We start from the raw sequence: 14,787 nt of genomic DNA, 5'->3' as shown, positions 1-14,787 counted from the left end.
AACATGTAATGGTGGTTCGCAAGTGTAGGAGAGCAGAGACAAAATGGAAAAAAGACAGGCTTTGCCATTTTTAAAGAAAGCCTGTTTTCCTTTCAGATGACTGTAAAAGCAGAGATGAATATATATCTATCTCAGATTATATCTTCTAACTGTAACAACCCCAGAGTTCTGTTCAAAACTATTAACACTGTCATTGATGCTCCCAAATCTGTTGGTTTTGATGCTTGTTTTGAATTCTGTGAAAATTGTCTCCATTTTTTCACTGACAAAATAGTGTCAACTAGAGCCAGTTTATCTCAGCCTTCTGTTCCTCTGCATTTCTCTTCTGTTTTCCATCAGTTTGAGCCGGTGTCCTTTTCTTTTTTAAATGACACAGTTAGTCATATGAAGCCCTCTGGTTCTCCTGCAGATGCCCTCCCACCTCGCCTGTTTAAGGAGGTACTTGCTATTATTGGATCAAGTGTCCTTAACATTATCAATAGTAGCCTCTCTTCTGGAATAGTTCCAGTAGAGTTTAAACATGCAGTGGCACGACCTTTGCTTAAAAACCCAAGCCTCTGCCCCTCTTTCCTCTCTAACCTTAGACCTATCTCTAATCTTCCATACATTTCCAAAATATTAGAGAAGGTTGTCTACAGTCAGTTGTTGCCCTTCTTAGAGGATAATGGTATCACTGAGCTGTTCCAGTCCGGTTTTAAAGCCCTCCACAGCACAGAGTCAGTGCTTCTAAAAGTTTTTAACGATATCCGCCTGTCAACTGATTCTGGTAAATATGTTGTCCTGGTGCTTTTAGATCTGTCTGCTGCATTCGACACCGTCGACCATGCCACCTTAGTCACTCGTCGTGAGAACTGTGTGGGCATTAAGGGCGCCGCCCTCAACTGGTTCCGGTCGTACCTAACCGACAGGAGTTTTTGTGTAAAAATAGACAGTTTTATGTCTTCCACAGCTCCTTTACCACATAGGGTTCCCCAGGGCTCAATCCTTGCCCCAATCTTATTTGCGCTTTAGCGTCGTTCAAAAAAGCTTTTATCAATCACGCCAAATAGCGAAAGTGAAACCGCTTCTATCAGGACATGATCTCGAGAAATTAATCCATGCCTTTATCTCGACTCGTCTTGACTACTGCAATGTATGTAGGCATTAGCCAGGCCTCCCTCGCCCGCCTGCAGCTCGTGCAGAACTCTGCTGCTCGTCTGCTAACACAGACCCGCAGACGTGAGCACATCACCCCTATATCAGCGTCCCTTCACTGGCTCCCTGTGCGTTACCGAATCCATTTTAAACTCCTTTTATTTGTTTTTAAATGTCTAAACAACCTCGCGCCAACATATCTCTCCGACCTCCTTCAGCCTTACTGCCCCACCCGATCCCTAAGATCAGCCGATCAGCTGCTACTGACGGTCCCTGACACAAGGCTGAAGCTTAGAGGTGACAGAGCTTTCGCCGCTGCTGCTCCCAAGCTCTGGAACGACCTACCTCTTAGTGTTAGACAAGCCTCCTCTCTTCCTGTTTTTAAATCTCTCTTAAAAACATACTTTTATTCCATGGCTTTTAACACTGAGTGATATCCATCCTGCAATGGCGCCCCATAATACACCTGCTGTGAACCTGTTTTATGTTTTTATGTTTTATTTATTTTATTTATTTATTTTTTATCGTGTTCTGTTTGTGTTGTGTTGTGTTTGCTCGGTTCTCGTATTATCTTTTAACCTGCCCATTGTACAGCACTTTGGCTACCCCTGTGGTAAATTTTAAATGTGCTTTATAAATAAAGTTAATTTGATTCTTTGGTCAAAATGTTGCATAAATTATGTTTTCCAGATCATCTTCAAGCCGCTTTTTGACAGTCACTTCTGGATGCGCCGTTTTGTGGGCAGTCTTATTTACGTGGCTCACCTTTGGCAGTGTCTTCTCCTCGTCATCTTTGTTGTAGCGGTGTAGCGTGCAAGGACGGGGGTGGAAGAAGTGTCAAAAGATGGAGCTAACTGTTTTAATGACATTCAGACTTTACCTAAATCAACAACGCATCTCCTGATCCGGAAACAATAAGGCCGGAAATGTGTCCCGTGAAAAACCGTCCAACCGGAACTCTCTAATAACTAAAGTTCCTTGGGTGAATAATGTAAACTCACTACACCGGTATGTTTTAGCGCTTTCACACCGAGTTTACTGACAGATATAAGTAAGAACTTTACAGTTCTTTATATTAGAAATGGCAACAGCGGAGGATGAATGTCCCATAACAAGAAGATAGAGAAAAAGAAGAAGCTTATCGACTAAGGTGTCGTCACGGACAACAAAGGCGTACCCGCACAATTTTTCAGGATTTATGCAGATCCGAAATACAGATCAGCAGGTACCAGAAGGTAAGAAAAGTTGCTTTTGCATAATATTGCGAAACAAAACACCAGATAATATGTCTTACCTTATACACACACCATAATAATACTCGTATGTTTAATGGGCCGACAATACATCAAGCGGTGCGGCTTCATAGCTTACCAAAGTCAAACTAAAACATTTTGATAGATTTTTGAGACCTGTGGGTAGTGTTCTATATTTTCAATGGAACGTATAAAATGTTGGTGTTGTTTACTTGAGTCATATTGCAGTCTACACGTAGCTTTTGTTTGACTGCCTTCTACTGGTCACACTTATCATTAGACCATGTACCAAATAAAATAGCTTTGAGGTCGGTAAGCAAAACCAGAATTATTCTGTATATTAGGCGCACCGGGGTTGTAAGGCGCACTGTCGAGTTTTGAGAAAAAAAAGGACTTAAAGTGTGCCTTATAGTTTGGAAAATATGGTACTTTCAGTTTACAACCTGATCAAATGATATGAAACCATGTGATATTCACAAAGATTATTATTTATCTAACAAATAAACTTTAGGCTTGGTTCAGGTTGATAAAAAAAAATTAAAAAATACTAATCAAATTTACTGCATAAGAGGGGACTCACAACTGACAAAACATACTATACATATGATTATGAAGGGCTAAAATAAATGAACTAAATTAATCATAAATACTGTATGCTTCTTAAAAAAACTGTCTATAAAATAAAATTGCAAATGAAAATACAGCTTCACCACTTTAGTCATATTTTGTGCGCTTAATAAACTTCTCTATGACTTTAGCTCAAGACTTATTTTGTTTGTTTAATAATGTCATTACTGCCACAAGAGGTGGAAAAGTGTATTACAGCGAAAAACCAGATAATTTTTGGAAGCCATGCAGGGCACAGGTGCCAAACTCAAGGCCGGGGACCAGATATGGCCCACCACATCATTTAATGTGGCCCACAAACGCCTGGAAATACTATGCGCCAATAAAGTACTTTATCTTTTCTTGATTAAAATATTTGTTCTTTCCATTTTGACAGAAAAAATATATGTACTGTATGAAATTGCATATCTTTTAGTCTTTAAAAGCATCCAATATTGCAACAAATATTATATTATCATACTTTCTAAACAATTTATTTTGTCAAAATAAAACTAAAAAGCAAGTTTAATATTATGCACTGTAAAAATTACAATAGATTTTAAGGTAATATGTACTGTGGTTTTTACAGCATATTAAAGTAAATTGAAATATCTCTACCATTGTCTTTTTACAGTAAAATTCTATCAACTCATCTGTCAGTTTTTTACTGTAAACTCAACGGTTGTTGTTTTTACAGTGTATTACCGTCAATGGGAAATCAGTACCACATTTTTTTAAGGTAAAAACTGTCAGCTCAGTTGACAGATTTAAATATGTGTTACTAATTTTACATTTACAGTACGATGTGTAAAGTTACACAGTCAATTTTTTGTTACTTTGTTGCCATTTTTTTTTACTGTAAAATCTACGGATTTTTGTTTTTACAGCGTACATAAAATCTGGATATAATAATTGAATGCATAGGCAAATAAATATATGATTTACTGTTACAAGCGGCCATACCTGCCATGCGGCCCTCAATGACCAGTTTGACATACCTGGTGCTCACGGCCCCCGGCCCTATGGTTAAGAAACACTGTTCTGTGGTATATCGTCTGATCTCATGAGGTTTGCAGGGATTGATTTTGCGGTTAACAGACATTAGGGAACCTCCGAAATGTCCACTACAGTGAGCACTAAGCTAAATTACTTTGTGGAACTTTGTATCTCGGAGCATTTAAACCCCTTTGCATTGCAAGATTAGCATTCCGGCCAAGCTGAGAGGACATTTATTGGCTCTTAGACCTTGCAAACATTGCAATGTGACAGGAATTTTATGAGGAAAAAAATTATTTGCTTTGTCATTTATTTCTTTTTTGTTGCTTTTCCAGAAATAAGTAGGCGGTTCTAAAGCAGTGAACGAAGAACTATGGGGTGGAAAAAAAAAAAAAATGTGTGAGTAGTTTATATGTGATATCACTTTAAAGTGCATCTTTACAAGCATGAAACAGTTCTATCAATAGTTTCTGAATTGTAGGCTTTGTACACAATTCAATCAAAGATGTCTTTGTGACATTTTTCTCCTTCAAACTAACAAAATGCCACAACTGCAAATATCGATAGAAGTCTTGGTTTTTTAATATACAGGTATGTGTCCTTTAAATAGTTTCAAAACTAAGCATTTGTTTTAGCTTTCATTACACTACATTAAGCTGTTATACCCTTTGATATCCAGTCCTTGAATCTTGTATAAGGGTTTGTTGAATCTGAAATCATATTCAATTTCGTATATTAAAACAAAATGGGAGAAGTAGGGAGGGGATAACTATATCTGAGGAAGAATGGACAATAATATGAAAATATCAATGGACTTGTACCAGCTCACCGAAGTGGACGGAGTTTGGCTGGAAAAGTTTGATCATATGTGTTGTTACACCTTCTCTTAAAGGCCTACTGAAACCCACTACTACCGACCACGCAGTCTGATAGTTTATATATCAATGATGAAATCTTAACATTGCAACACATGCCAATATGGCCGGGTTAACTTATAAAGTGCAATTTTAAATGTCCCGCTAAACTTCTGGTTGAAAATGTCTATATATGATGACGTATGCAAGTGACGTCAATCATTGAAACGGAAGTATTGGTACCCCATTGAATCCAATACAAAAAAGCTCTGTTTTCATCTCAAAATTCCACAGTATTCTGGACATCTGTGTTGGTGAATCTTTTGCAATTTGTGAAATGAACGGGTGAAGTCCTTCGTCCTTCCGTCGATCGCTGGAACGCAGGTGAGCACGGGTTTGGATGAGTAGATGAGGGTTGGCTGGCGTAGGTGGAGCGCTAATGTTTTTATCACAGCTCTGTGAGGTCCCGTTGCTAAGTTAGCTTCAATGGCGTCGTTAGCAACAGCATTGTTAAGCTTCGCCAAGCTGGGAATTATTAACCGTGTATTTACAGGTCCATGGTTTAATAGTATTGTTGATCTTCTGTCTATCCTTCCAGTCAGGGATTTATTTATTTTGTTTCTATTTACATTTGAGCCCGATGCTGTCACGTTAGCTCAGTAGCTAAAGAGCTTCGCCGATGTATTGTCGTGGAGATAAAAGTCACTGTGAATGTCCATTTCGCGTTCTCGACTCTCATTTTCAAGAGGATATACTTGTGATTTAGGGCTACATAAATAAACATTGATGGATATAGTATCCGAGGTGGTTTAAAATACAAATCCGTGATCCACAATATAAAAAGGAGAAAGTGTGGAATCCAATGAACCCTTATACCTAAGTTACGGTCAGAGCAAAAAAAGATACGTCCTGCACTGCACTGTAGTCCTTCACTCTCACTTTCCTCATCCATGAATCTTTCATCCTAGCTCAAATTAATGGGGTAATCTCGCTGCATTGTAAACAATGGGGAAATGTGAGGAGTCCTTCCTCCGGTGACGTCACGCTACTTCCGGTATAGGCAAGGCTTTTTTTTAATCAGCGACCAAAAGTTGCGACCTTTATCGTCGTTGTTCTCTACTAAATCCTTTCAGCAAAAATATGGCAATATCGCGAAATGATCAAGTATGACACATAGAATGGATCTGCTATCCCCGTTTAAATATCATCATTCATTTCAGTAGGCCTTTAAGTCTCACTATGATAACTCCCCTGCCTGTTGGAGAAATTGTGGGAACCTAAATGTAAACCACTACCATGTTTTCTGGGACTGCTCTGCCATGAAGGACTATTGGAAAAAGATACACCAAGCTCTACAGCAGTGGTTCTCAAATGGGGGTACGCGTACCCCTGGGGGTACTTGAAGGTATGCCAAGGGGTACGTGAGATTTTTAAAAAATGTCTGTCAAAAAGAACTGTGAAAAGAAATGCAACAATGCAATATTCAGTGTTGACAGCTAGATTTTTTGTGGACATGTTCCATAAATATTGATGTTAAAGATTTTTTTTGTGAAGAAATGTTTAGAATTAAGTTCATGAATCCAGATGGATCTCTATTACAATCCCCAAAGAGGGCACTTTAAGTTGATGATTATTTCTATGGTAGAAATCTTTATTTATAATTGAATCACTTGTTTATTTTTCAACAAGTTTTTAGTTATTTGTATATCTTTTTTTCCAAATAGTTCAGGAAAGACCACAACAAATGAGCAGTTATACAATTTAATAAATCAGAAACTGATGACATAGTGCTGTATTTTACTTCATCTCTTTTTTTCAACCAAAAATGCTTTGCTCTGATTAGGGCAGGGGTCGGCAACCCGCGGCTCCGGAGCCGCATGCGGCTCCTTGACCACTCTGATGCTGCTCAGCTACATACATGCCGACCCCCCTGATTTTCCCAGGAGATTTATGGATCTCAGTGTCCCTCATAGATTACTCCCAGGGAAAAAATAATCCTATTTACACTCTAATTACTAAATAAAGGGTGTGCCCTAATTGCACTGCAGTAATTGTCCTCTATAGCATTTACATACAGCGTGCCAGTCCAGGCACATGTTGCATGTTGTTATTACTTGCACACACAGAAGACAGCAAAGCATACTTAGTCATCAGCCACACAGCTTACACTGACGGTAGCCGTATCAAAGAACTTTAACATTGTTACGTTACAAATATGCGCCACACTGTGAACCCACACCAAAAAAGAATGAAAAACACATTTCTGGAGAACATCCCACCGTAACACAACATAAACACAACACAACCACTACCCAGAATCCCATGCAGCCCTAACTCTTCCGGTCTACATTATACACCCCCGCTACCACCAAATCCCCCCACACATCAACCCCCCCCCCCCCCTCTCTGTGCGTTGGTTGAGCGGAAGAGTTAGGGCTGCATGGGATTCTGGGTATTGGTACCGTCAGTGTAAGATGTGTGGCTGCTGAGTTAGTACGCCTTGCTGTCACTTACGTGAGCAAGCTGAAATTGCATTCTATGTGTGGTTGAGCAGGTACACTGTCATCACGCTCTGACATTCGGGAGTCTCCCGGGAAAAATGAGAGGGTTGGCAAGTATGACGCTATCAAGCGCCGTTCATTCAAAACTCGCGGGCTGCACTAACATCAAATTTCCACATTAAAGTGCGTGCCGGTGCGTGTGTCGGAGACCCCTAGTTAACATAGCACAAAGCGTTTGAGCTTTGTATGCGGTGTTTTTCATTTTAAATTTTAAAAAATTTTTTGTGGCTCCCATTACTTTCTTTAATTTGTGAAACTTGCCAAAATGGCTCTTTGAGTGGTAAAGGTTGCCGACCCCTGGATTAGGGGGTACTTGAATTAAAAAAATGTTCACAGGGGGTACATCACTGAAAAAAGGTTGAGAACCACTGCTCTACAGGATATTTTCAAATGTGAAATACCCCTTGAAAGTAAGACTCTTTTTTTTCGGACATGTACCTCAGGATTGGCTGAAAAAAGATAAACACTTAATGAATATCCTACTAGTGGCTTGTAAAAAGAACATTACTCGGAAATGGATATCTCAGGAGAGCCCAACTCTGAAGCAATGGACGGAAATCACAACGGACATTTATAAAATGGAGAAGATAACTCCTTGTATTAATTATAAATTGGAGAAATTTACTTCATACTGGGAAAACTGGGTCAATTATGTCTCGCCCCATAAGCCTGATTTTATTTTCTCGAATTAGTGATTGTACTGTTTAAAAGATAAATTAATTAACAAGATTACTCCCTATATGTCTATATTTTTTTAAATTACTATTTATTATCTGTTTATATTATTTTATTTTATTTCTGATTATTATTATTATTAATTTATTATTATTTTTATATTTGTTACTTTACTTACTTGATTTATCTGTAAATATTAGTATTACTTCGTTTTGTTCCCTTGCTGTGTTTTTCTTTTTTTGGGGGAGTGACATCATTGGGATATAAACAAAAAAATATTTTGACATTTAGGGCAGACAATAGATATATGATGTATGCAAATATGATGTAATGCATAGGAATGTCTAATGCTGGATGTCAATAAAAATTTTATGAAAAAAATTTAAAAAAAATAGAGTGCATCTTTACAAAATGTTACCATGACTTTCACTTTATCTAAAGTAGATCGAATGAACACCAAGAGTGAAAGATGGACTGACACAAAGGTGTTCCAAGATAACACCGAATTTGAAAAATAAACAACCTCCATTTGAACTCTTTACAGATATCTTCATTGGTCTTTGGACGCGGAAAAGAGCAGAACAATAGGACAGTCCAATGTATCCCAATATTCTAGCTGGAGACTCTAATCCGGTTCAGAGCCGGCAAGGAAATGGGCTTTTGCGAGAGCAGACCCGGCAAATACGCGCAGAGGAGGTCGATGATCCCGCAGATGAGCGGAAAGACGGAAAAAGTAATTTAATAATAAGACCAGAAAATTCCGGGAGATAACGGGGATCTGGGGAGCGTTCCGAGGAGCCATCTGGCCAGACGGCACAGACATGTACACACTCACAATGGCCCACAGAACTATTAGTATTTGTTCAACACGGACTACTCTGTGTCACGATTGATGCATTCAGGTCCCTCTCAGCTGACTGAAGGATCTGGTGCTTTAGCTTTCAATGCCTTTTGCTTGCCTTTCAGCAGGTGTACACAAAACAATACATTTGTGAGCGGATGGGCGGGGCTTGGGCGGAGACAGAAACCGTAACATTTTGGTGCGGCTTCGGCTAAAGGAGAAGTTTTCACTTTTGTTTACGTGCTCTTTCTTTCACTTTTTCATGAATAATGCATGAATTATATCTTTGTATAGGGCAGGGGGGTCAAACGTAACTGGTTTAATCCGGCCCGCAAAATAAGTCTGCCAAGTACAAAAATTAGCTGCAAAATTTTAATGAAAGAAACTGCTGTTCTCAATGTGTCCACTAGATGTCGCAATACCAATTCCAGTGTAACCCACGTCACACTGTTTAAAGATGACGTGTCAGCTGACTTTTACCGCCTTTTGGATTGGCTGCCACTACTCCGATCAGCGCAGGTGCAGGCAATCAGCCGTTTCTTGTTGTGGCTGGCGGCAGACTAATGCTTTTAGTGACCCACAATACCTTCTTTGATTGTAAATGATCCATTCAACAGATAAAAAAAAACGAAACTGTAAGATGCAAAGATCATCTTTGTAGTTAGAATTCCGTGCAGCGATCTCAAGTTGTTGACGGCACAATGTGCACCCTGAACTCCATTGTAAAATGTGTGTTTCTACATTCATTGTTTGTTCTATTTTATTGTATGCTTAAATCTACCATGTTCACATTGGTTAATTTTAGTTGTGTTACCTTTATTTTGGCTATTATGGTGTCATTTTGACATTTGTTTTGATGATATTATAATTGTAATATTTGAATGAATGTGTTGTGGCAGTTGCAGGTGTCCCCAATGTGGCAGTTTGAGGAAACCCTCGGTTGCTTTTCCAAACATGTTTTAAATGGTAACCTGCCCACATGAGAATGCTAAACAGGAAGTGATTGAGGTTTAATGGCTTTGTAAGTACACTGAGACAAAGTCTAAGTTCATTGTGTTCTTCACTGTGTTTTGAAACTGCACCAATTCTTTCTTCGGAATGTTCAACTAACTTGGAAATATTTTGACAAGAGGATTCTTTGAAATGTGTACATTTTCAAAATGTGCTTGTGCTATTTTTGGCCAAAGTAAGACAACATTTTTTTTTAAGCTGTCTTTATTTTTAAATTATTATGCCATGATTTTACCAGTCCAGCCCGCGTTGGAATAGATTTTCCTCCATGCGGCCCCTGAGCTAAAATGAGATTGACACCCCTGGTATAGGGGGACAAACAATATTTGAGCCATTCCACCAAGTCGGAGCCATTTGTATTTTCAGGAAATGAAAAGTATAAATGCACAAATTAATTAACTATAAATAAATACAAATCAAAGTTCCCTGCACAATGATCTGATTGCATATTCAATAAGTACAACTAGCTGAGAATTTCAGCTAATTACTCGTCCCTGCTTCTTAAAATGACCAATCACCAAGAAATATAATCAATTGTTTTTAAATATTTCTGTCAACTACTTTTTGCCAACTGCATTTTAATTATCCATCCATCCATTTTCTACCGCTTTTTCCCTTCGGGGTCGCGGGGGGCGCCGGAGCCTATCTCAGCTACAATCGGGCGGAAGGCAGGGTACACCCTGGACAAGTCACCGCCTCATCACAGGGCCAACACAGATAGACAGACAACATTCACACTCACATTCACACACTAGGGCCAATTTAGTGTTGCCAATCAACCTATCCCCAGGTGCATGTCTTTGGAGGTGGGAGGAAGCCGGAGTACCCGGAGGGAACCCACGCAGTCATGGGGAGAACATGCAAACTCCACACAGAAAGATCCCGAGCCCGGGATTGAACTCACGACTACTCAGGACCTTCGTATTGTGAGGCAGACGCACTAACCCCTCTGCCACCGTGCTGCCCGCATTTTAATTATATTTGCCAAAAAAAGTTAAGTTAAAAAAGTGACACTTAAGTGGTGTCCTTGGGTTTTCACTCAGTCCTGTTACCCAACTCATTGCCCCCTCTGAAAAAATTTACAATATTCCACAAATCACATAATCCACAAGAAATTGCATCATCTGGATCCCCTTCAGGTGATGGGATGGCAAAAAGTAAGTTTTCTCATTTCACTTAATTTTTCTTCCAGAAGAATTGTTGGCAATGTTCAAATCCAGGCTAAAAACACTTGTATTTATTTTTGCATATAACCACTGAACATATTGTATATACTCAATTAGTGTTGTCCCCACACCAATATTTTGGTACCGGTTCCGGTACCAAAATTATTCAGATACTTTTCGGTACTTTTCTAAATAAAGGGGACCACAAAAAATTGCATTATTGACTTTGTTTAAACAACAAATCTTAAGGTACATTACACATATGTTTCTTATTGTAAGTTTGCCCTTAAATAAAATAGTGAACATACAAGACAACTTGTCTTTTAGTAGTAAGTAAACAAACAAAGGCTCCTAATTTAGCTGCTGACTTATGCAGTAACATATTGTGTCATTTTCCATTATATTATTTTGTCAACATTATTAAGGACAAGTGGTAGAAAATGAATTATTAATTTACTTGTTCATTTACTGTTAATATCTGCTTACTTTCTCTTTTAACATGTTCTATCTACACTTCTGTTAAAATGTAATAATCACTTATTCTTCTGTTGTTTGATACTTTACATTAGTTTTGGATGATAACACAAATTTGGGTATCAATCCGATACCAAGTCGTTACGGGAACATACATTGGTCATATTCAAAGTCCTCACGTGTCCAGGGACATATTTCTTGAGTTTACAAACAAAATATCGACTTAATCATAGTAGTAGCGACTACATACGCTCCTGTACTTGGTATCATTACAGTGGATATTAGGTGTAGATCCACCAATGGCCGGTACTTTTCAGAGGCGGTATAGTACCGTATATGATTAATTAGTATCGCAGTAATATACTAATACAACCCTATACTCTATTTGATTTGAATTTGAATTATGATTATTTTTATGATTTAATTTTTTTATGTTCGCCTTCTTGTAATTTTCGGTAAAGCACTTTCAATAACTTTGTGCACGGATTGTGCTCTATAAATAAACTAGCCTTGCCTGTATATCCCAATTGACTCAAAATATCAGCACAGTCCCGTCACCTGAATTATTATCATTTAATTTTTGTGGTTGATTGTGCTTAGTGTCAACATACAATTAACATAATGTCGCCATATTATGCAAAAAAAAAAAAAAAAATCATTCCGGTTACTCAAATGAGTAGGGACCTTGTGCAGATATGAAATATTGTTGCCTTATATGGGCCAATACACATTTTAAATAATTCAATATGTGTATTACCAGCTTTAAAAGTTGAAAACTGGCATTGATCCAGTGGCATGTTCCCCATGGTAACACAAATCAAAATAAAACGGCAATATGTCATAAAAACATATATAACGCAGGTTTATCATCACTATAAAAACGTACCGATTATATATTCATGCTTTAAATATCCATCTACCGTGTTTCTGCCATCTTGCTCTCTTTGGGTGGACCTGTGCGGTTGTTAGGGTTGTTGCCATGGCAATGTGAGGCCAAACTATTTTCAAGTGTTTACTATGCATGCAGCAGGATTAAGGGTGCCTGTGTTCACTTTTTGGAGTGTTTCTTCCACTGCAGTATGCACGCACACACACACACACACACACACACACACACACACACACACACACACACACACACACACACACACACACACAAACACACACACACACTCTTGTATTTGTTACCTTCTTGAGACCGCCGAAAATGCCTCCCCATTTAGGACCACCCTTTCTAGATATATAAAGATTAGTATTAACAACATTAATAATATATAAATACTATGCAAATATAAAAAAGCTTGTTGTGAAAAATGAGTTGGAATTTCACAAGAGAAGGGTCACAATTTCACAAGAAAAACTTAGAATTTTGGCAGTATAATAACAAAAGTCGTAATTTTACTCAACGCAAGTCAACATTTTTTTACAAGAAAAACTGAACATTTGTGCAATGTTATGATAAAAGTTGGAATTTTACTCTATAAGAGTCGCAATTTTACAGGAAAAGCTAAAATTGTTGGCAATTTTATGAAAGAATTCGCAATTTTACTCGAAAAAAGTCACAATCTTATAAGAAAACTTAAAAATGTTGGCGATGTCATGATAATAATTGGAATTTTACTTGGCAAAATTATGACAAAAGTCATACTTTTACTCAAAAAATGTCGCTATTTTACAAGAACAACAAAAAAATTGGCCACATAGCGATAAAAGTCCGAATTTTATATGACAAATGTCACCATTTTGCAGTAAAAAGTAATAATTTTACAGAAAAAAGTAATAATTTAACAAGAAAATATTGCAATATTACAGAAACCGAAAGAATATGAGAAATTGTTCCCAATTTTATAAATAAAAAAAAATCGACACATTGTGAGAAAACTACTGCTATTAGTTATTTTTTGTTTGTAATTGGTTTTAATCTTCATTATTTACTTCAAGTTACTACAGTATGTCTCTATATACATATTTATTTATTTATTTTAAATACATTTTGGCCAAAAGGGTGGCGCATTTCAATTTCTTACACACACTTGTTATTTCATATGTTGACCAGAGGGGGAGCACTTTTAAAACCGACACGCAGTCAATTTGGAAAAAAATCCCTCCTTTTTGGGACCACCCTAATTTTGATAGATTTCACCACCGGGGTGCAAATGAAACATTCTCTATTAGATGCAATGGTTTTCCGTATTGGGACCATGATTTATGTCCTAACTTGTGCACCGGTCCTCATATGGACGTTTTTTTTTTCCTTGTTGATGTCTCAAGAATGGTAGAAATACAAGAACATACACACACACACACACACACACACACATTCTTGTATTTAATACCTTCTTGAGACCTCTGAAAAATGCCTCCCCCTTTAGGACCACCCTTTCTAGATATATAAAGATTAGTATTAACAACATTAATAATATATACATACTATGCAAATATAAAAAAGCTTGTTGTGAAAAATGAGTTGGAATTTCACAAGAGAAGGGTCACAATTTCACATGAAAAACTTAGAATTTTGGCAGTGTAATAACAAAAGTCGTAATTTTACTCAACGCAAGTCAACATTTTTTACAAGAAAAACTGAGCATTTGTGCAATGTTATGATAAAAGTTGGGATTTTACTCAATAAGAGTCGCAATTTTACAGGAACAGCAAAAAATGTTGGCAATTTTATGAAAAAATTCGCAATTTTACTCGAAAAAAGTCACAATCTTATAAGAAAACATAAAAATGTTGGCAATGCCATGATAATAATTGGAATTTTACTTGGCAAAATTATGACAAAAGTCATACTTTTACTCAAAAAATGTCACTATTTTACAAGAACAACAAAAAAATTGGCCACATTGCGATAAAAGTCCGAATTTTATATGACAAATGTCACCATTTTGCAGTAAAAAGTAATCATTTTACATAAAAAAAGTAATAATTTCACGAGAAAATATTGCAATATTACAGAAACCGAAAGAATATGAGAAATTGTTCCCAATTGTATAAAAAAAAGTCGACACATTGTGAGAAAACTGCTGCTACTAGTTATTTTTTGTTTGTAATTGGTTTTAATCTTCATTATTTACTTCAAGTTACTACAGTATGTCTCTATATACATATTTATTTATTTTTAAAAAATACATTTTGGCCAAAAGGGTGGCGCCTTTCAATTTCTTACACACACTTGTTATTTCATATGTTGACCAGAGGGGGAGCACTTTT

General features: G+C 37.3%; 1 protein-coding gene across 1 annotated transcript in view; it reads right to left on the bottom strand.

Moving 5' to 3' along the window:
* The window catches only part of LOC133630555 (cadherin-22-like), a 313,236-nt gene that overhangs the window by 283,735 nt on the left and 14,714 nt on the right, over positions 1 to 14,787 (bottom strand). The window lies entirely within an intron of this gene.

This window comes from Entelurus aequoreus, linkage group LG15 (assembly GCF_033978785.1).
Source record: "Entelurus aequoreus isolate RoL-2023_Sb linkage group LG15, RoL_Eaeq_v1.1, whole genome shotgun sequence".
NCBI lineage: Eukaryota > Metazoa > Chordata > Actinopteri > Syngnathiformes > Syngnathidae > Entelurus > Entelurus aequoreus.
The sequence above is the reverse complement of the archived record's forward strand: the minus strand, read 5'-3'. Positions and strand labels throughout refer to the sequence as shown.